This window comes from Macaca fascicularis, chromosome 4 (genome assembly GCF_037993035.2).
Source record: "Macaca fascicularis isolate 582-1 chromosome 4, T2T-MFA8v1.1".
Taxonomy (NCBI): domain Eukaryota; kingdom Metazoa; phylum Chordata; class Mammalia; order Primates; family Cercopithecidae; genus Macaca; species Macaca fascicularis.
Window position 1 is genome coordinate 134,516,945 of NC_088378.1, and position 21,927 is coordinate 134,538,871.

The 21,927-nt window shown below is 46.8% G+C and overlaps 1 long non-coding RNA gene across 2 annotated transcripts in view; it reads left to right on the top strand.

Moving 5' to 3' along the window:
- The first annotated feature begins 12,962 nt into the window (after positions 1-12,962).
- The window catches only part of LOC135970636 (uncharacterized), a 113,574-nt gene continuing 104,609 nt past the window's right edge, over positions 12,963-21,927 (top strand). The window contains exons 1-2 of one of the 2 annotated variants that reach the window (XR_012433836.1): positions 12,963-13,187; positions 14,547-14,619. This is a non-coding gene — a long non-coding RNA (uncharacterized lncRNA). The remainder of the gene's footprint in view (positions 13,188-14,546; positions 14,620-21,927) is intronic. The other variant, XR_010586428.2, reaches the window with a different exon arrangement.

Genomic DNA, 21,927 nt, shown 5'->3' on the forward strand with positions numbered 1-21,927 from the left:
TGGGAGGCTGAGGTGGGCAGATCACCTGAGGTTGGAAGTTCGAGACCAGCCTGACCAACATGGAGAAACCCCGTCTCTACTAAAAGTACAAAATTAGTTGGGCGTGGTGACGCATACCTATAATCCCAGCTACTCGGGAGGCTGAGGCAGGAGAAGTGCTTGAACCTGGGAGGCCGAGATTGCAATGAGCAGAGATCGCGCCATTGCACTCCAGCCTGGGCAACAAGAGCGAAACTCCGTCCCCAAAAAAAAGAAAGCAAGCAAGCAATGAAACCCTTTAAATCTGATCTCCAGGATCAGGGAAGGCTTCAGAGAGGAGGCAGCCCAGATGTGGGTCTTGAAACAGGAAAAGAAATAGAAGAATCAGCCAGTGGAAGGACAGGTTGGGAAAACTCAAATTTCACCAATAAGAAAAAACATGTGCAAACATCCAGAGGCATGAATTTGCATGGACAGAAAAAAAAAAAAAAAGTCATGCTGTAGTAAGTAGGGTGCAAACATTTTTATTTATGTATTTATTTTTGAGACGGAATTTCACTCTTGTTGCCCAGGCTGGAGTGCAATGGCACAATCTCGGCTCACCACAACCTCCGCCTCCCAGGTTCAAGCAATTCTCCTGCCTCAGCCTCCTGAGTAACTGGGATTAGAGGCATGTGCCACCACGCCCGGCTAATCCAAAAATTTTATAAGCGCAAAACAGAGGAAAAGGTTGCATTATCATTGTGAAGTTAAAGAAAAATGGTTATTTTTTCAGTAGGGTCTGTGCTATCAGAAAAAGCACATAAAGTAAAGATAGTGAAATTCATTATGTACACAACAGAGGCTCACTGAAGTGAGAAAGTCCAAATGATCATGAGGCAGTCACTTCCCAGCTGCCCCACCTCCAACACTTTACTCCCATTTGAGAAGGGGAGTGGGGGCTTAGTAGAGAACTAATTATCAGCTGCAGTTATATCTGAAATTCCCATTATCGCAGACTTTTACCTTGCTGCTGAGTATGGTCCCTGGAGAAAAAGGGAGTGGAGACAAATTCAACTGAACAAGTAGCCACAGGTGATCATGAAGAGCTGTGTATGCCTTTCTTTCTTTCTTTTTTTTTTTTTTGAGACGGACTCTCACTCTGTCACCTAGGCTGGAGTGTGGAGTACAGTGGTGAAATCTTGGCTCATTGCAACCTCCACCTCCCAGGTTCAAGTGATTCTCCTGCCTCAGCCTCCCAAATAGCTGGGACTACAGGCATGTGCCACCAGGTCCGGCTAATTTTTGTGTTTTTAGTAGAGACGGGGTTTCACCATTTTGGCCAGGCTGGCCTCGAACTTCTGATCTCAGGCAATCTGCCCACCTCAGCCTTCCAAAGTGCTGGGATCCACCTTGCCCAGCCTGTGTGTGCCTTTCTGAGGAGTATGAATTTTACCTGAAGAGTGGTAGAGGTCAGGAGCGGTGGCTCACGCCTGTAATCCCAGTACTTTGGGAGGCCGAGGTGGGCGGATCACGAGGTCAGGTGATCAAGACCATCCTGGCTAACACGGTGAAACCCCGTCTCTACTAAAAATACAAAAAAAAATTAGCTGGGCGTGGTGGCAGGCGCCTGTAGTCCCAGCTACTTGGGAGGCTGAGGCAGGAGAATGGCTTGAATCCATGAGGCAGAGCTTGCAGTGAGCCGAGTTTGTGCCACTGCACTCCAGCCTGGGTGACCGAGCAAGACTCCGTCTCAAAACAACAACAACAAAAAAAAAACAGTGGTAGAAGGTTGTGGAATGATTTTCAGCAGGCCCACCTGCTGTAAAAGCTTTCCTGAGCCACCACCATGTGTGTGGTTATTTGCACTCATATCCCCTTAGATTCAATACTCTGACTTATATTTTTAATTGTTATTATCCATATATACAATATGCGCTCTTAGGCTGGGCACAGTGGTTCATGTCTATAATCCCAGCACTCTGGGAGACTGAGGCAGGAAAATCATTTGAGGCCAGGAGTTCAAGACCAGCCTGGCCAACATAGAAAGACCTTTTCTCGGTTGGGCGCGGTGGCTCACGCCTGTAATCCCAGCACTTGTGGAAGCTGAGGCAGGAGGATCACGAGGTCAGGAGATTGAGACCATCCTGGCTAACACGGTGAAACCCTGTCTCTACTAAAAATATAAAAAATTAGCTGGGCATGGTGGCAGGCATCTGTAGTCCCAGCTACTCGGGAGGCTGGGGCAGGAGAATGGCATGAACCCGGGAGGTGGAGCTTGCAGTGAGCCAAGATCGTGCCACTGCATTCCAGCCTGGGCAACAGAGTGAGACTCCAACTCAAAAAAAAAAAAAAAGACCTCTCCTCCACCAAAAAAATTTTAAAAATTAACCAGACAGGCCGGGCACAGTAGCTCACGCCTGTAATCCCAGCACTTTGGGAGGCTGAGGTGGGTGGATCATGAGGTCAGGAGTTCAAGACCAGCCTGGCCAACATGGTGAAACCCCATCTCTACTAAAAACCATAAAAATTAGCTGGGCGTGGTGGCACGCGCCTGTGTCCCAGCTACTTGGGAGGCTGAGGCAGAAGTATCGCTTGAACCTGGGAGGCGGAGGTTGCAGTGAGCCGCAATCGCGTCACTGCACTCCAGCCTGGGCGATAGGGCGAGACTCCGTCTTGAAAAAATAAATAAATAAATAAAATAAAAAAGTAAAAATAAAAAATTAACCAGACATAGGGTGCACCCCTGTCATCTTATTTACTCGGGAGGCTAAAGTAGGAGGATGATCGCTTGAGCCCAGGAGTTCCAGGCTGCAGTGAGCTATGATGTTGCCACTGCAACAATGCCTGGGAGACAGATGAGACTCTGTCTCTAAAACAAACAAATATGCACTCAAAATATATTTGTTGTTTGAAGGAAAGAAGCAAAGGGAAAGGAATCATTTGAATTCCTCTTATTTCATAGTTCAGTCAGTCAGAGTTGAGTTCAGCAGGTGGATGAACTGGTAAAGTTTTATAGAGGCAAAACAAAATTTTTTTTTTTTTTTTTTTTTTTTGTATTTTTAGTAGAGATGGGGTTTCACCATGTTGGCCAGGCTGGTCTTGAACTCCTGAGCTCAAGCGATCCGCCTGCTTCTGCCTCCCAAAGTGCTGGGATTACAAGCATGAGCCACCACGCCCAAAACAAAATTCTTTTTTGGAGGGGACGGATTCTGGCTCTGTCACCAGGCTGGAGTGCAGTGGCGCGATCTCTGCTCACTGCAACCTCCAACTCCCTAGTTCAAGCGATTCTCCTGCCTTAGCCTCCTGAGTAGCTGGGATTACAGGCATGCACCACCACGCCTGGCTAATTTTTGTATTTTTGGTAGAGATGGGGTTTCACCATGTTGGCCCGGATGGTCTCAATCTCCTGACCTTGAGATCTGCCTGCCTTGGCCTCCCAAAGTGCTGGGATTACATGTGTGAGCCACCGAACCTGGTGACAAAACAAAATTCTTAATGGGTTTATAAATGTGAATGTGACTTATACAACCATATTTATTCAAATGAAACCTTTACTTTCCTATCTGCTTAATTCTATTGAACTCAAAAGTACCTAGGACTATGGGGGACACAAAGCCAGTGGGAATGCTAAAATTTATAAATATAATATTAATTGGCTGGGCATGGTGGCTCACGCCTGTAATCCTAGCACTTTGATAGGCCAAGGCAGGTGGCTCACTTGAGATTAGGAGTTCAAAACCAGCCTGGGCAACATGGTGAAACCCCGTCTCTACTAAAAATACAAAAAAATTAGCTGGGCGTGGTGGCGGGCGCTTGTAATCCTAGCTACTAGAGAGGCTGAGGTAGGAGAATTGCTTGAACCCAGGAAGCAGAGATTGCAGTGAGCCGAGAATGCACCACTGCACTCCAGCTTGGGCAACACAGCAAGACTCAGTCTCAAAAAATAATAATAATAAAATAAAATAAGGTTAATCATGGATAGATTAAGTTACCAAGTTAAAGTGTTTTGTAAAATAGGGGAAAGTGATAAGATTCATTAGTAGAGCTAATTCCTCTGTCAATATCCTAGTCAAAGCCCTTAAACCTACAAATCTCCCTACATTCTCTAAGGGTGGGTGCCTAGATTCTACAGAAACCAAACCAGATTGTGAAAAGACCCCATTATCTAGACCAGTGCTTCTCAAAATGTGGCCCTTGCACCAGCAAAGATGGAAATGAAAATTCACAGGCCCTACCCCAACAAGCCAATAGAATCAGAAAGTCAGGAGTTGGAGCGCAGCATCCTGAATGTTAAAAAGCCCTCTGATGCTGGATGCTCAAGTTTAAGCATTGTTCCCATGCCGGATGCGGTGGCTCATGCCTGTAATCCCAGCACTTTGGGAGGCTGAGGTGGGTTCTAGACCAGCCTGAACAACATGGTGAAATCCCGTCTCTATAAAAATACAAAAATTAACCAGGCATGCTGGCTTGTGCCTGTAATCCCAGCCACTCAGGAGGCTGAGGCAGGAGAATCGCTTGAACCCGGAAAGTGGAGGTTGCAGTGAGCCGAGATCATGCCACTCCACTACAGCCTGGGCGACAGAGTAAGACTCTGACCCAAAACAAACACAAAACAAAACAAAACAAAGTTCCAGGTTACTCTGTTGCCCAGGCTGGAGTCTGGAGTGCAGTGGCGCGATCTCAGCTCACTGCAACCACCGTCTCCTGGGTTCAAGCGATTCTCCTGCCTCAGCTTCCCGAGTAGCTGGGATTACAGACAGGAGCCACCATGCCCAGCTAATTTTTGTATTTTTAATAGAGATGGGTTTTCACCACGTTAGTCAGGCTGGTCTCAAACTCTTGACCTTGTGATCCACCCGCCTCGGCCTCCCAAAGTGCTGGGATTAAAGGCATGAGCCACCGAGCCCGGCCCCCGGTTACTCTTATCTCTTAAGGCCCTCTGCAAGGAAGAGTAGAGTGGAGATGGGGACTACGGAACCTATTCCCATCTCTTTGGGGATCTATATTGTCTATTGGTTTGTTTTGCCATTACCCTAATACGGATGGAACGTAAGGCCCATTAGACAAAACATGAACCAGACCTGTTCCATGGAACTGTGAAGTCAGTTTTCCTTGGCTTTGCTTTTGGTCATTAAAAAAAAAAAAAAAAAAATTATTGCTTCATGAGACACACTGGTCTCTGAACTTTTCCCTTTTCTAGTAAAAGTACAAATTCCAGCTGGAGCTCTTGACCAACAACATCTTTCTACAGAAGTTGCTGTCTTCGATGCTTTGCTGAGTTCCAGAGATAAGATAAATAATTTACCAAATGTAGGTTTCTGATTACTCACTCTATTAGCATTTAGAGCAGAGAGCTCTGGCCCCTGGGGAGTTTGATTCGTTCAGATGCAGCCCATCTGCTTTTGTTTTTTTTGTGGGGAGTTTTTTGGGGGTGGGGTTGCCTGGAAAAGCCAGGGAGCTCCCAGCATCCCACACATACTTTAGGGATGAACTGCCTAAATCTTATGGGTTTTACTGGAAATTCTGGGGAATGCTATTTTCTTATTATTTAAAAAATACACAGCTGCTAAGGCTCATTTTCCTTTCCTCTCCTCTCTCTCTCTCTCTCTTTTTTTTTTTTTTGAGACGGAGTCATGCTCTGTAGCTCCGGCTGGAGTGCAGTGGCGAGATCTGGGCTCACTGCAACCTCCGCCTCCCAGGTTCAAGCAGTTCTCCTGCCTCAGCCTCCTGAGTAGCTGGGACTACCGGCGCCCGCCACCAAGCCCAGCTAATTTTTTGTATTTTTAGTAGAGACAGGGTTTCACCTTGTTAGCCAGGATGGTCTCGAACTCCTGACCTTGTGATCCGCCCCGCTCGGCCTCCCAAATTACTGGGATTACAGGCGTGAGACACCGCGCCCCGTCCTCCTTTTTTTCTTTTCTTTTCTTTTTTTTTTTTGAGAAGGCGTCTCGCTTTGTCGCCAGGCCGGAGTGCAGAGGCGCGATCTCGGCTCACTGCAACCTCCGCCTCCCAGGTTCAAGCGATTCTGCTGCCTCAGCTTCCTGAGTAGCTGGGACTACAGGCGCCCGCAACCACGCCCAGCTAACTTTTTTTTTTCTTTTCTTTTCTTTTTTTTTTTGAGAACGAGTCTCGCTTTGTCGCCCAGGCTGGAGTGCGGTGGCGCCATCTCGGCTCACTGCAACCTCCGCTTCCCACGTTCACGCCATTCTCCTGCCTTAGCCTCCCGAGGTAGCTGGGACTACAGGCACCCACCACCACGCCCGGATAATTTTTTATATTTTTAGCAGAGACGGGGTTTCACCGTGTTAGCCAGGGTGGTCTCCATCTCCTGAACTCGTGATCCACCCGCGTCGGCCTTCCAAAGTGCGGGGATTACAGGCGTGAGCCACCGCGCCCGGCCTATTTTTTGTATTTTTAGTAGAGACAGGGTTTCACCTTGTTAACCAGGATGGTCTCAAACTCCTAACCTCATGATCTGCCCCCCTCAGCCTCCCAAAGTGCTGGGATTACAGGGGTGTGCCACTACGCTCGGCCCTCTCTCTCTTTTTCTTTTTAAAAGATGAGCAAGGCCGGGCGCGGTGGCTCACGCCTGTAATCCCTGCACTTTGGGAGGCCGAGATGGGCGGATCACGAGGTCAGGAGATCGAGACCATCCTGGCTAACACGGTGAAACCCCGTCTCTACTAAAATACAAAAAAAAAAAAATTAGCCGGGCGCGGTGGCGGGCGCCTGTAGTCCCAGCTACTCGGGAGGCTGAGGCAGGAGAATGTCGCGAACCCGGGAAGCGGAGCTTGCAGTTGAGCCGAGATGGTGCCACTGCACTCCAGCCTGGGCGACAGAGTGAAGACTCCGCCTCAAAAAAAAAAAAAAAAAAAAAAAAAAAGATGAGCAAAAACAAAACCCCACAATTTATTTTCAGAGTGTACAAAATAAGATATCTGAAAGGGTATTTTCAATCTTGTGCAATTTATCCTAAATTCATGCTGCAGGTTACAAGAGTAATTTCAGGGAATTTTATAGAAAAGATTAACTAGAGTTTCTCCTAAATCAAGTGGCACTGTTTTGGGGGGAATGAAACAGTCTATTATATGAATGCATCTTCATTCATGTAATTTCTGAAGTATAGTTGCAATATCGGTAGTGACAGATAGGTGTTAGAAAAGGTTTGTATCGGTAGTTATTCCACAGGCTCTTTATGGCAAATATACGTCGTCATTATTTTACACCAGTCTTAAAAGTAAACTGGGTTAACAGAAGAAATCACAGCAAAAACCAGCAGATTCTGTGGATGGTCCATTCATTGCAAATATAGAGAGGAAAAAGTTTTGATACACCCAAGAAGCCACGTGTTTTACACATATTAAACGCTCTTCTAATTCCTTCAGGATAATCTGATCAACGACTTACTTTATTCCTTTTTTAAATAAATATTAAACTATGTGCCTGGATGATAGAACGTAGTGATGAGTGGGTCTTATTTTGGTGATCCTTAAGGAATAGAAATTCCATGTAGTCTCCCATGTAGGAGTTTTGTATTTTCATGAACTTAGTATTTTTTTTTTTTCTTTTGAGAGGGAGTCTCGCTCTGTCTCCCAGGCTGGAGTACAGTGGTGCTATCTCGGCTCACTGCAATCTCCACCTCCTAGGTTCAAACAATTCTCCTGTCTCAGCCTCCCGAGTAGCTGGGATTACAGGCACGTGCTACCACGCCCGGCTAATATTTGTATTTTTAGTAGAGGCAGGGTTTCACCATCCTGGTCAGGCTGGTCTTGAACTCCTGACCTCATGATCCACCCACCTCGCCCTCCCAAAGTGCTGGGATTACAGGCATGAGCCACCGCACCTGGCCTTCATGAACTTTCTTAATGCTAAGCCAGGATTGTACATGCTACTTCCTATGGCGAGCACCCTGTGAATAAGTAAAATAATAACATCTCACCACAAACCTGGGTATTGTTTTTCTGTCAGTGATTTAGTAGAAAGTTGATTGTCTCCCAATATCAAGTCACATGAAAAGTCTCTTGTGTGGAAGTTGAGAGTTGTGGGTTGGTTTGGGGCATGGCCCTAGCTGAGTAGTTAGCTCCCATACAAAACAATGATGTTAGAACAGAGAATACCACTAAAAGGGTGAGAAAGGTAAAGTAAGGACACAAAAGGAATTCCTTGTGCCTCACAGCTCTGGGTCTAAAGCAATTAAAGAGTGAAAGGTGTAAAAATGCTACTTGCTACCTATTTTGTGTTTCTCTGGGAGATTAACCTACTTTCTTGGCTCATTTTCTTCTTCCTACATCAGCTGGTATAAAAGCTGTGGTAGCTGGCAGCCTCAGATGACTCCATCAGCGTCTGTTATCTCAGTTTTGGGCCTCTCAGGGACACACAATGTAATTTACGTCTTATTTCTTTTGCTTCCTCCCCACAGCAGGTAAAAACTCTGCCCCGAGCTTAGACACATTCTCCCCTGTCATAAGAATCTGCTCAACCAAGGACAGTGAGTTAACAGTGGGTGCGCGCACTCTTTCTTCTCTCTTGTCTTCTGACAGATCCAAGAGGCTGGAGTAGTAAAGCTGAGAAAAGCAGCATCTAAGTACACACACACACTCAGAAGGAGAGCTCAGACCCAGCCACTTGCTCTCTACTTCTGCTTCCCGTATGCTGCATTTTAGAAGGTTTCATATTGCTCCTGCAACATTTTTTTTTTTTTTTTGGTTAGTTGGATGGCTGAATGAAACACAACCTTCCCTGCAGACATCAAAGCATGTCTCCAGCATAGCAAACCCTCCATCCAGCCTTTCGTCTCTCCGGCTACATTCCAATTTAACCGGGGCTGCCTTGCATGATAATCAGGCCTAATTACCACTTTATCCCTTGATTGTTGTGCTGAGTTTTGGAACTGCAGAGTTCTTTTCTCAGCTTCGGTTCTGCCTTCTCTTACCCTCCCTCCTATTATTTAGCATACCCAGGACTGAGATTTAGCCATTCTAATTAGCAAATAGGTGAAAAGGGCTGGACTGTGCCTTTGGAATATCAGGGCTCTGTCCACTTAGTAAACTTGAATTCCTTTCACAACTGTGGGAAGACCTTGCCATAGACAGGATATTCTGAATACCACAGGAGCTTTAAGAGATTTATTACTAGGTTAAAGAGTAAAACAAAGGCCCTGAGATGATATCCTCATTCCCCAGAGGTATTTTCCTACCTTCTCTCTTACCACACACACAGGCACAAGATCTTTTACAACATGCTGAAACCAGGAAGGAAGGGGGTGTAAACTGGGGCTTTTGGAATCTTTTTTCTAATTCTTTCACTTGCTACAATGCATTTGAATGCCTTCGTTTCCCTAACTGTAGAAAGAATCACAGCCAGATAATTGAAAAATCAGAACACAACTAATCCCATCTACCTGCAGTTTAAACCATCCAGGTAGATGATAATTTATGTTTTACTTTAAAGTTTGTTTTCCTTCCTTTTTTTTTTTTTTTTTTGAGATGGAGTTTTGCTCTTGTTGCCCAGGCTGGAGTGCACTGGCGCAATCTCGGCTCACTGCAACCTCCACCTTCCGGGTTCAAGCAATTCTGCCCCAGCCTCCCAAGTAGCTGGGATTACAGGCGCCTGCCACCATGCCCAGCTAATTTTTTGTATTTTTAGTAGAGACGGGGTTTCTCCATGTTGACCAGGCTGGTCTTGAACTCCTGGCCTCAAGTGATCTTCCTGCCTCGCCTTCCCAAAATTCTGGGATTACAGGCATAAGCCACCATGACTGGCCTAAAATTATTTTTAATTTGTTATTTTTATTACAAATTTATTGAGTACCACGTGCCAGGCACAGTGTTAGATACTGGGGATTTTAAGATAATAGGATATAATTCTTGCCCTAGTGAGAACACACTGAGCAGTAAAGGTAGGTGAAGGGAACCTGGAAGGTCTGGAGGGTCTAGATATGAGTTTTTAAAAAATGTGATCTGAGGGAAACAAAATTGGCCTTGAGGTGACTGATAATTGTTGAAGCTGGGGATTGAAATATGATTAATATTATCATTTTGTCTATTTTTTCCATGTTTGAAATTTTGCATAACAGAAAAGTTAAGAACAAAAACCAGGCCGGGCGGGGTGGCTCAAGCCTGTAATCCCAGCACTTTGGGAGGCCGAGACGGGCGGATCACGAGGTCAGGAGATCGATAGACGATCCCGGCTAACACGGTGAAACCCCGTCTCTACTAAAAAATACAAAAAAAATAGCCGGGCGAGGTGGCGGGCGCCTGTAGTCCCAGCTACTCGGGAGGCTGAGGCAGGAGAATGGCGTAAACCCGGGAGGCGGAGCTTGCAGTGAGCTGAGATCCGGCCACTGCACTCCAGCCTGGGTGACAGAGCAAGACTCCGTCTCAAAAAAAAAAAAAAAAAAAAAAAAGAAGAACAAAAACCATGTAATCTGGCGCCATAATCTGTAGAACTGCGTGGAAGAGACTGATTGAAACACAGATTCTCTGGCCCCACCACAGTCCTAGTCAGTTTCTTGATGGGGTTCAGGAATCTGCATTGTAAATAAGGTCTTCATATGAGTCCTATGCCTACTAAAATTTGAGTTCCTTGGCAGAGGAGACAGTACATTCCAAGACTGGAGACAGAAGAAAGAAGGAAAACTATTTTTTTTGGGGGGACAGAGTCTCACACTATTGCCGGGGCTGGAGTGCAATAGCATAATCTCGGCTCACTGCAAGCTCCGCCTCATGGGTTCAGGCGATTCTCCTGCCTCAGCCTCCCGGGTAGCTGGGATTACAGGTGCCCGCCACCATGCCTGGCTTATTTTTTGTTTTTTTTTGTTTGTTTGTTTGTTTGTTTTGAGACGGAGTCTCGCTCTGTCGCCCAGGCTGGAGTGCAGTGGCCGGATCTCAGCTCACTGCAAGCTCCGCCTCCCGGGTTCACGCCATTCTCCTGCCTCAGCCTCCCGAGTAGCTGGGACTACAGGCACCCGCCACCTCGCCCGGCTAGTTTTTTGTATTTTTTAGTAGAGACGGGGTTTCACCGTGTTAGCCAGGATGGTCTCGATCTCCTGACCTCGTGATCCGCCCGTCTCGGCCTCCCAAAGTGCTGGGATTACAGGCTTGAGCCACCGCGCCCGGCCTATTTTTTGTATTTTTTAGTAGAGACGGAGTTTCGCTATGTTGGCCAGGCTGGTCTTCAACTCCTGACCCTGTGATCTGCCCACCTCGGCCTCCCAAAGTTCTGGGATTATAGGCGTGAGCCACTGTGGCCGGCCGGAAAACTATTTATCAGAGAAGAAAAACTCCCTTGGAAATCACTTAATGAGATCAGACAATTTCAGTACTACGTAGAGGACCTTTGGAGAGCCTGAGTCTAGGCCAAGTCATTTTAAATTGTAATGTGCACTGGAATCACCTGGGGAGCTTGTGAAAATGCAGCAGGTTAGAGTGAGGACTGACAGCCTGCATTTCTAGTTATCTCCCTAGCTAGCCGCTGTTGCACTGCTGCTGGTCTAGGGATTGCACTTTGATTAGCAAGGGTTGGGGTAACCTCAGTATTTTACAGATAAGAAACTGAGGCCTAGAGAGACAAATACTTGCTCTGTTGTTGCAGGCATTGATTCTATCATTTTGTGCTATCTCCTAAGGATGCTGAGCCTTGGTGGGAGCCTATTACCAGTTGGATGTCATGAGCAGGCGGCACTTAACATAAAGATTGCAAACGCGGGGCAGTCTTGGAGCTGAGCTGCAGTACAGATTTCTTCTAAGCACCTTGGGAATGGTCCAAGGAGTTGCAATGTGGCTGTTCTGCCACAGTCTGTTATTTCTTATCACTGTTACTGCATCTTCCAGGTCTGGTCTCTTGAATTCTATGAGAGTTCTTGGGCAATCATTAGACCTATTGAATGCATAACCCTATGCACTAACATGTGCCCAGATTTATCATATATATATATATGATAAATATATATATATTCTTCTTGTTGTTAAATGCTGTTGCATTGAGCAAGTTTTGCAACTGTATGCTGAGTTGCAAAGACAATATGGGTAGTAATCTATTAAATGTACTTCCTAATATTGGGATAGGACTGAACTCCTTGATACAGGAAATTCCATGTCACACAAAGCTAGTAAGCTCAGGAAACTGATTATCCCAGGTGGGTACAGATTCAAAACTGCTTTCTCACCCTCCTTGAAGGATAGATAAGATAGTTAAGCATCCTTAAGGAAAAAGGACGCTTGGGGGGTACTTCCTAACCTTTGAGGAAGAGGTTGAGGTTGACTCAAAGAAGCTGTCCCTGTCCTGTTTCCTCGTCAGTGACAGAACTCGAGACAGGAGGACCAAAGAATTGCCCGGGGGGCATGTTTCATGATCACCAATTTCCAGGTAGTGAAGGCTCAAGACATTTCTTAACAAAAAACATTACCAGAACCTCCACCCCTCACCCATACTCCCCCACACATTGTCTGCCTATCTTGAAGCATCTCTTACTCTGGTCTTGAAACAATTTCTGTTGAAATGACTCTGAGTTAGAACACCCTGTGATCTTTCCTAAAGACCTGAGCATGTCTCCTTGACATGCATCGCATTTACGTTTATATCTTTTCCCCTTGATCCAATGACTCATTTTCCCTGAGCCCTTTCATCTAAAAATGCTAAAGAGGGGACAAATGATTGGTAAGCGAATCTCCTGGCCACTGCAGTCCCAATCAGAATGAGGTTTGAAAGGTTTTCTTAGGCTCAGAGTCCAGGGAAAAGTTAACTTTTGGTTCTCGGCATGTGGACTTAGGTTTCTGTACTGGTGAGGAGTAAGGATGAGGAATGAGCAAACTCCCTGGGAGGTGGGGGGTGGGGAGGGGATGGGGCCTCCCTGGAGCCTCGGGCCATTAGTAATCTGCTTTGTGAATGGAGTTAAAGGAGGAGGGGGCTGCACATACTTGGAATTCTTTCATCTGGGTGGGCTCCTTCTCTCCAAACTTTCAGGATGTGGGAAATATAAGATGAAAGAAGCTGCATTTCCAGCCTATCAGGTTACAGCGTGGAAAATGGAGAGGGAAAGAAGTAGGGGGTGGAGAGGGAGGCGGGAGAAGGCCTCCCCAAGAGGGGCCAGGGAAACCCAGTTTGAGAACTAGCTGGGGAGAGTGAGAAAGAGTGCTGGGGCGGTCAGATCACGTTTCACATCACATCAGAGCTGTGGAATTTCCTCTCTTCTAAGGGGAGCCCTGTGAAGATGAAGTTGGTTTAAGGTTAGTCGGTGATGAATAGCCCAAAGGCGACCGATGGAGGGTGTTACTAAGTGACTGGTGTTTACAAGCAAAACTTTCGTGGTGGGGTTGGGAGGTGGGAGAGGGAGCCATCTTCAGTTTGAGTTGTTCACCAAATTCTGTGACCCGAGAATGGAGTCCATGTATGGATTTTATTTGTGTCTGACCTCTGTGGTATGCAGAGTCCTGAACACCCGGGCTGAGAAGGGGAGCAAAAGAAATGGGAAGGTAATTAGAAAAGGCGGGAGAACCTCCAGCGTGGGTAAGGGATCTAGGGCCCTCTGGGCACAATCAGAGTTTCTGCTTTGTGTCTCTGGCGTCCCTGGGGCGGTCCTGGCAGGATCTGTTTCTGTTCTACTTAATCCACGTGCTCCACACCACTCAATTGTCACTGCCTGGCTCTCCGAGGACCTTACCTCCCCAGAGATGAGTTTATTTTTTAAGAGTACCCAGGCGGCTGTCCCTCCTTATTTTCTGTTATGAGAAAGAAAGCTCCACCCTGGGTGTGAAACAGAAGTGTGAAACTTCTGCGAGGCTGGGTAAGTGGTTCCTGAGGCCAGGTACACCCTCCTTAGGGAAGAACAAAAACAGTGGAAGACCACTGGGGTCAAGTTTGGACCTAGAATGAAATAAAGAACAGCGGGAGGGAAAATGGAACCAGCAACTGGGCTAGCGGTGGTGTGTCTGCAGAAGAAGAATGTTTATTAAACCCTGATTACCAACCACAATCGGGCAATGTATTGTTCTAATATTACGACGAATAGAAAGTTATTAGACGGCATATAAATCATCACATGACAAAAATATTGCTTGTTTTGAAAAAATTAGAATACAATAAAATACACTTGTCACAAACCATACCAAGCTTCATTTCATCTTTTTTCTCCTGTTTCAGAAAGCTGTTTAGGATTTTGCAGCATATCAGGGTCATCATTTTCAAACATCTATTAGTGCCATATTGTAGTCGCGTGAGAGGTTCAGTTAATAAAGATTTCTGGTTGATAGATGGCTAGAGCAAACAGACTTTTGCACTATCTTCTCTGAATTGCTACTGAGTTATTACAATACATTGAGTCCATATTTTATCACTTTACAAACCATACACTCACATTTTCCCCTCCTCCCTCCCTTTCCAAACACTACCACCTCCAACAGTTTTGAGAAAAATAAATAGAATATTTCCTCCTCTTTGCATTAACTCCTCACAGCTCCCTTTCCAACACGAGCTGTAGCCTTGAACCTTGCTGGACTCAGCTCCATTGCCTAATCCTTGCTGGTTTTGACACCCATAGTCATTTTCTAAGACTGGCTTTTTTTTCTTTTCTTTTCTTTTTTTGCCAGACCTGTTAAATTTGGGATAGGTACTATCTTTGAACTGGTCCTTCTGGATTTCTCAGCGGTTTCCTAAGAACAGGTAAGGGTAGTAACTTAAGTGGTATTTCCTGTGTGCCCAAGTGAAATAAGTCAACAGCATGTTTTTCTAAGTTGAAATGAAAATTAATATATATTTTTAAAATTTTGAGATAGAGTTTTGCTCTGTCACTCAGGCTAGAGTGCAGTGGTGAGATTACGGGTCACCTTGACCTTCCAGGCTCAAGCGATCCTCCCACCTCAGCCTCCTGAGTGGCTGGTACTACAGGTGTGCACCACCACGCCATTTTTTTTGCGGGGGTGGGGGTTATTTTTTGTAGAGACAAGGTTTTGCCATGTTACCCAGGCTGGTCTTGAAGTCCTAGATTCAAGTGATCCACTTGCCTTGGCCTCCCAAGGTGCTGGGATTACAGGTGTGAGCCATTGCACGCAGTGGAAAATTATTATTTTTTTTGAGACGGAGTCTCACTTTGTTGCCAGTCTGGAGTACAGTGGCACGATCTCGACTCACTGCAACCTCCAGCTCCCTGGTTCAAGTGATTCTCCTGCCTCAGCCTCCCGAGTAGCTGGGATTATTCGCATTTACCATCACGCCCAGCTAATTTTTGTATTTTTAGTAGAGACAGAGTTTCACCATGTTGGCCAGGATGGTCTCGATCGCCTGACCTCATGATCCGCCTGCCTCAGTCTCCCAAAGTGCTAGGATTACAGGCGTGAGCCACCGCGCCTGGCTGGGAAAATTAATTTTTGAAAGTCCTGTAGTCAGCCTAGTCCACCGTAGCCTGCTGTTGACCTTAGTATTGGAAGAGCTAAGGACTCAAATGTTAAAATTAGAACTGACTTTCAGGACTGGCCTTACCTACCAGCTGGGCACCTTATTTTTATATAACGAACACTTATACAACATATACTAGGTACCAAGCACTGTTCTAAGCATTTTAGAAATATTTGCTTAGCGAATACTCATAGTGGTGTTGTTGTAATACAATACTATTATGAAGTATGTTGTTATTATCCTCATTTTACAGAAGAAGAATCTGAGATGTAAAGGAATTTGCCAGCCTATGAACCTGAGTTTCAGCTCACTGCCCTAGCATATCCCCCATTGGCTGGAGGGATATAGCCCTATTTCCACATCTACCCGCATGTAACTTTGAACAGATCACTTGGCATTGCTAGGAGGCATATGAGGGGTAAGAAACAGTAGGCGGCAGGGGAGACAGGGCCTTTACACACACATGAAAAAGCAAAGCGCATGTACTTGGTACACTTACAGAGAGCCAGAGGAACGGGAGATTTCTTGGGCTGTTCCTCCCACCCCCATCCCTGTATAGAGCAGCATGTTTGGGTTACTTCAATACCTTCTTATAATTCAATCCACAGCCTCGGCCTTGTACCATTTCCGTTTCCTTGAACTGCATCTAGACATGATTCTAGTCCCCACCAGCTTCTGACCTCATTACTCATTCTGTTTACAGCTTGGCCTCACCCTTCAGACTGCCCTGATTTCCCAGATAGGAATTTGGCTGCCCTCACTGACTAGGATTCAGATGTTTGCCCCAGCCACATTGCACCAGGCCCTCCTGTGTCCACACCCCTCCGCTCAGGCTGGCACCCTGGGGCCCTCGCCTCCTTCCCTCACTGAAACCGCTGTCAAGGATCGGACAGGGCTCTATAAAATACATCCTACCACAGAGAGTTTGGGCAGGATTATGGAGGATCTTGAAGGAAACTTGGGAAACTCTTGAAGCATTTGGAGTTGGGTGATAACGTGATGAAGGGGGATAGATTAGAGGGAGGTGAGGCTGGAGGCAGGGGCCTCCATCAATGAGCTATTGCAGTGACACAAGTGACCCAAGGAAGGGCTGAGGGGGCTGCCCTGTGGAAACGGAAGCAAAGCATGAATGGGAGACAGAAGATGAGTCTCACAACACCTGGTCATTGCCTGAATTTGAGAGGAATGGGGTGAGGAGAGTCGCACACCGTGATTCTCCAAGGTTCCCATATATGAAGCATCTGGGAAACTGATGTCTCAAGGACAGGACCAGGGTGCTTGTGAGGCAGTGGAAGAGCCTGGCCTTGTGCCTGGCAATCAGGAATAGGCTCAACAAGTGTTTACAGAAGGAGGTATATTTATATCAAACCTCTAGATCTTGTCATTAAAATGTTAATGCCTGGCTGGGCACTATGGCTCACGCCTGTAATCCCAACACTTTGGGAGGCCGAGACAGGACGATTGCTTGAGCTGGGCAAGGTTGAGGCTGCAGTGAGCCAGGATCCTGCCACTGCACTCCAGCCTGGGTGACAGAGTGAGGCCTGTCTCAAAAAAATAAAAATAAATAACATGACTTTTTTGGGTTTTGGTGTTTTTTGAGACAGGATATGGCTCTGCCATCCAGGCAGGAGTACAGTAGCACAATCTCAGCTCACTGTAGCCTCAACTTCCTAGGGTCAAGCCATGTTCTCTCCTCAGATTCAGTAGCTGGGACTATAGGTGCGCCACACCATGCCTGGCTAATTTTTCTATTTTTGTAGAGACAGGGTTTTACCATGTTGGCCAGGCAGGTCTCGAACTCCTGAACTCAAGCCATCTGCCTGCCTTGGCCTCCCAAAGTGCTGGGATTACAGGCATGAGCCACCACGCCCAGCCCCACAAAAATAAATAAAATAAAATAAAATATTAATGTCCCATGGAAGGAAAAAAACAAGAACCACAGTGAGCCTTGTACACCTTCGTCTTAAGAGAAAGAAAACCCGGGGGGAAATCCAAGAATGAGGTTTGGGAGGCCCGCCTCAGCCTCCCAAAGTGCTGGGATTACAGGCATGAGCCACCGTGCCCGGCCTCCATCTACCTTTTTCTTTTCACCTCTCTTATCTCCTTAGCAATTTAGGTCAGAACAGGAAACTGTCCCCCAAAGAGAGAAAAACTCTTAAAAGTAATTGAAAAAAATGTTTTTGTGTTCATGTTTGACCATGCCTATATATATTTTTTGATACAGAGTTGTGTTTTTTTTCAGATGGAGTCTTGCTCTGTCGCCCAGGCTGTAGTGCAGTGGCGTGATCTTGGCTCACTGCAACCTCCACCTCCGGGGTTCAGGTGATTCTCCTGCCTCAGCCTCCCGAGTAGCTGGGATTACAGGCTCCCGCCACCACGCCTGGCTACTTTTTGTATTTTTAGTAGAGGCGGGGTTTCACCATGTTGGTCAGGCTGGTCTCAAACTCCTGACCTCATGATCCACTCATCCAGCCTCCCAAAGTGCTGGGACTACAGGCGTGAGCCACCTCGCCTGGCCGACGTGTACCTTTTTATTTTCACCTGTCTTATCTCCCCAGCAATTTAGGCAAGAATAGGAAAGATTTGTCACCCAGAGAAAGCAAAACTCTAAAAGTAATTGAAAAAAAAAATGTTTTTGTGTTCATGTTTGACCATGCATATATTTGGTTTTTTTTGTTTTGTTTTGTTTTGGTTTTTTTGATACAGAGTCTTGCTCTGTTGCCCTGGCTGGAGTGCAATGACGTGATCTTGGCTCACGGCAACCTCCACCTCCTGGGTTCAAGTGATTCTCCTGCCTCAGCCTCCCAAGTAGCTGGGATTACAAGTATTGCCACCACACCTGGCTAATTTTTTTTTTTTTTTTTTTTGAGACGGAGTTTCGCTCTTGTTGCCCAAGCTGGAGTGCAATGGCTCTATCTCGGCTCACTGCAACCTCCGCCTCCCAGGTTCAAGCGATTCTCCCACCTCAACCTCCCAAGTAACTGGGATTACTGGCACCCGCCATCATGCCCAGCTAATTTTTTTTCTATTTTTGTAGAGACGGGATTTCGCCATGTTGGCTAGGCTGGTCTTGAAGTCCTGACCTCAGGTGATCCACCCGCCTTGGCCTCCCAAAGTGCTGGGATTACAGGCGTGAGCTACCGCATCTGACTGCTTTAAGGTGATTTATAATCGATATGTTGGGCCTTCCCTACAGATTAAGTTCCCTGCCCCCACACTGCCCCAAGACAGAGTCTTGCTCTGTCACCCAGGCTCAGGCTGGAGTGCAGTGGTGCGATCTCAGTTCACTGCAACCTCCACCTCCCAGGTTCAAGCAATTATCCTGCCTCAGCCTCCTGAGTAGCTGGGATACAGGCGCCCACCACCACGCCTGGCTAATTTTTGTACTTTTAGTAGAGTCAGGGTTTCACCATGTTGGCCAGGCTGGTCTCTAACTCCTGACCTCATGATCTGCCCACCTCGGCCTCCCAAAGTGTTGGGATTACAGGCATGGGCCACAGCGCCCAGCCCAAATCAAGTTTTGATCGATGGGAGATAATAGTCCCAGCAGCCACCATGTATTTTTCCACTGGTAGGTGCTGTGTTGATGGCCTTGTATTCATTCTCATTGAGTCCTCTCAGTAACTGTTACATATGCCTATCCCCGTTGGACAGATGAGGAAATTAAGACTCAGGGATTAAGTGACTTGCCCAGCAGTAGCTGCATGTTGATTCCCTTTATTTTATTTTATTTTATTTTTTTGTCTTGCCTGATTCCAAGCTGACATTTATTGAGCACTTACTACCTGCCAGGTTCTGTACCAGTGCTTCACAATGGGTCCTTAGGACCACACTATGTGAGATAACTATTCTTATTATCCTCATTTTTCAGGTCAAGAAGCAGGCTCAGAGAGGCCTAACTTGCAAATATCACACTACTAGAAAGTGGCAGAAACAGGTTGTGACCCCAGGCAGTGGGATTCCCAGCTTTTGACCACTGCATTTAGTCGTTAAAAACCCAGGACAGCCTCTCTATAATTTAGTGTTACTCCTGAAGTGATCCCAGGGAAGGACCCTCAGGACATGTGAGATCGAGACTCCAGGGTTTGCCCTGACTGTCTACAGAAGGGAGAGCTGGGGAGGATAGGGCTGGGATTCTGAATTGGTTAATATCTGCACAGAGGGCAGAAGCAGCTAAGCCGTGTTCGGACTGCTCTGTGCGTGCCCTGGAAATGCAAGCAGCCCTCAGCTTCTGTGGCTGGCCTGGATGGCTGGCAGCAAGCCTGCAGGAGGGAAGCCCCGTCTCAGGGAGGGGCAGCCAGACCCTCGGGCAGTGGCTTCCCCCTCGCTGACCTTTAGCTGGAGCTGATGAATTGGCAGCAACTGCATGACATCAGGGAGACATTTTCTTCTTTGTGAGCTCAGAGCTTCCATTTAAAAATTCCTCAGTCACAAGACCGAGGCTGCAGCAGCCCGGGCAGCACTTGTGGTGGCAGCAGGTGATGTGCACTTGCTCCAAGTCCTCCAGAAGTCTGCGTAATCCCCGGGATTCCGGGCGGCCGCTGGGATGGCCATGTAAGGTGTGGTTGTTGGCCTTATTTATCCCTGTGGCGCTGCCAGCTCTTAGAAGCCCTGCAGGGAAGGGATCATGGGGGGGTGGGGCAGGTCCCATCAGCTGGCGCCTGGGAGTCACCAGCTTCCTCCAGCAGTTTCCTCTGCCTGGCCCCTCTCTCCCTTCTTGTCTTTACCCCTGGTGAAAACCAGCACTCAGTTTAAAATTAAGTGAGCTCAAAAGTTATCCAAACATGTTTGTCTTGACTTTTGTATGTGGGGCAGGTGGAGGGAAGAGAGGCTGCAGTGAGTCAAGATTGTGTCACTGGACTCCAGCCCGGGTGACAGAGCAAGACTCCATCACACACACGCGCGCGCGCGCACACACACACACACACTTTTCCCTAAACTTGACGGTGGCAGAAGGAACCATTATTTTATTACAGCAAAAGGCAGAGTTGAAAGGGAAATTAGATCTCTAAATACTCCAAGCTCCTCATTTTACACAGGAGGAAACTTCCAGCTCAGAGAAGGGAAGTGACTTGCCCAAGGTCTCACCACAAGTTAGTGGCAGAGGAAGGACCAGAACTGATTACCTTGGGCAGCTTAGCTTTTCTCTCTGAGCTTCGTTCCTCCATTGATAAAGTAACATGGTGGAGTTTGATGATGCACAAGATTTATCTCTAGATCTCAAAATATAGAACCATAATTGAGTGACCCTCTCAGGCTCCCTGGGGGATCCTAGAGGATCCAGGGGAGCAGAGCCCTGGAGAAGGCAGGATATATGGTAAAGAAGGTGGGGACTGTTTGATGAACAAGTAACTCCAGGATCTTGGGACAGATGATTCATTACCTCGGCTAGCTGCCTCTTCACCTCAGTCTCTCCCCTGCCCTTGCCCTTGCAGAAAAGCGTTCCTCCCAGAACAGCCATCTTCCCTCTTTTCCTTTCTTCCCAACCCACAGATGTACGTATTCCCTAATTTATGATTATTTGCTGGGCCACTATTACTCTAGCTTATATATTTCTAGCTTTCCGGTAACACTCATCTAGGAATCACTCAGGGTGTCAGGTACTAAGTACTTTATATTATCACATTTAATCCTCCTACCTCCACCCTCTGAGTTAGGCTATATTATCCTCAGTATGTAGATAAAGAAACCCAGGCTACGTTGAGTGCTGTGGCTTACACCAGTAATCCCAACACTGTAGGAGGCCAAAGCCAGAGGATCGCTTGAACCTAGGAGTTCGAGGTCAGCCTGAGCAACATAGTGAAAACTTGTCTCTATAAAAAAGAAAGAAAGAAAAGAAACTCAGGCTCAGAGACTTACATCTTTGCATATTCCTATAGTTAATAAGTGGGGAATCCCTAAAGTGACCCATATTTGGCTGGAGACTAAGGACTAGTTTATTTATTTATTCATCCTTATTTTAAGATGGAGTCTTGCTATTTTGCCCAGGCTCGAACTCCTGAACTCAAGCGATCCTCCCTCCTCAGCCTCCTCGTGATGCCATCACTCCTGGCACTGAGCTCTAGTTCCTTTTTGTGTGTGTGTGAGCCAGTCTCACTCTGTTGCCCAGGCTGGAGTGCAGGGGCGTGATCTCAGCTCACCGCAGTCTCAACCTCCTGGGCTCAAGCAATCTTCCTGCCTTAGCCTCCAGAGTAGCTGGGACTACAGGAACGCACCACCACCCCAGGCTAATTTTTTGATTTTTTGTAGAAATGAGGACTTGCCATATTGCCCAGACTTGAACTCCTGAGCTCAAGAGATCATCCTGCCTCAGTCTCCCAAAATGCTGGGATTACAGGTGTGAGCCACCACACACTTAGTTCTTTTTTTTTTTTTTTGAGACGGAGTCCTGCTCTGTTCCCTAGGCTGGAGTGCAATGGCATGGTCTCGGCTCACTGCAACCTCTGCCTCCCGGGTTCAAGTGATTTTCCCTGCCTCAGCTTCCTGAATAGCTGGGACTACAGGCGCATCTGCCACCACGCCCCACTTTTTTTTTTTTGTATTTTTAGTAGAGAGGGGTTTCACCATGTTGGCCAG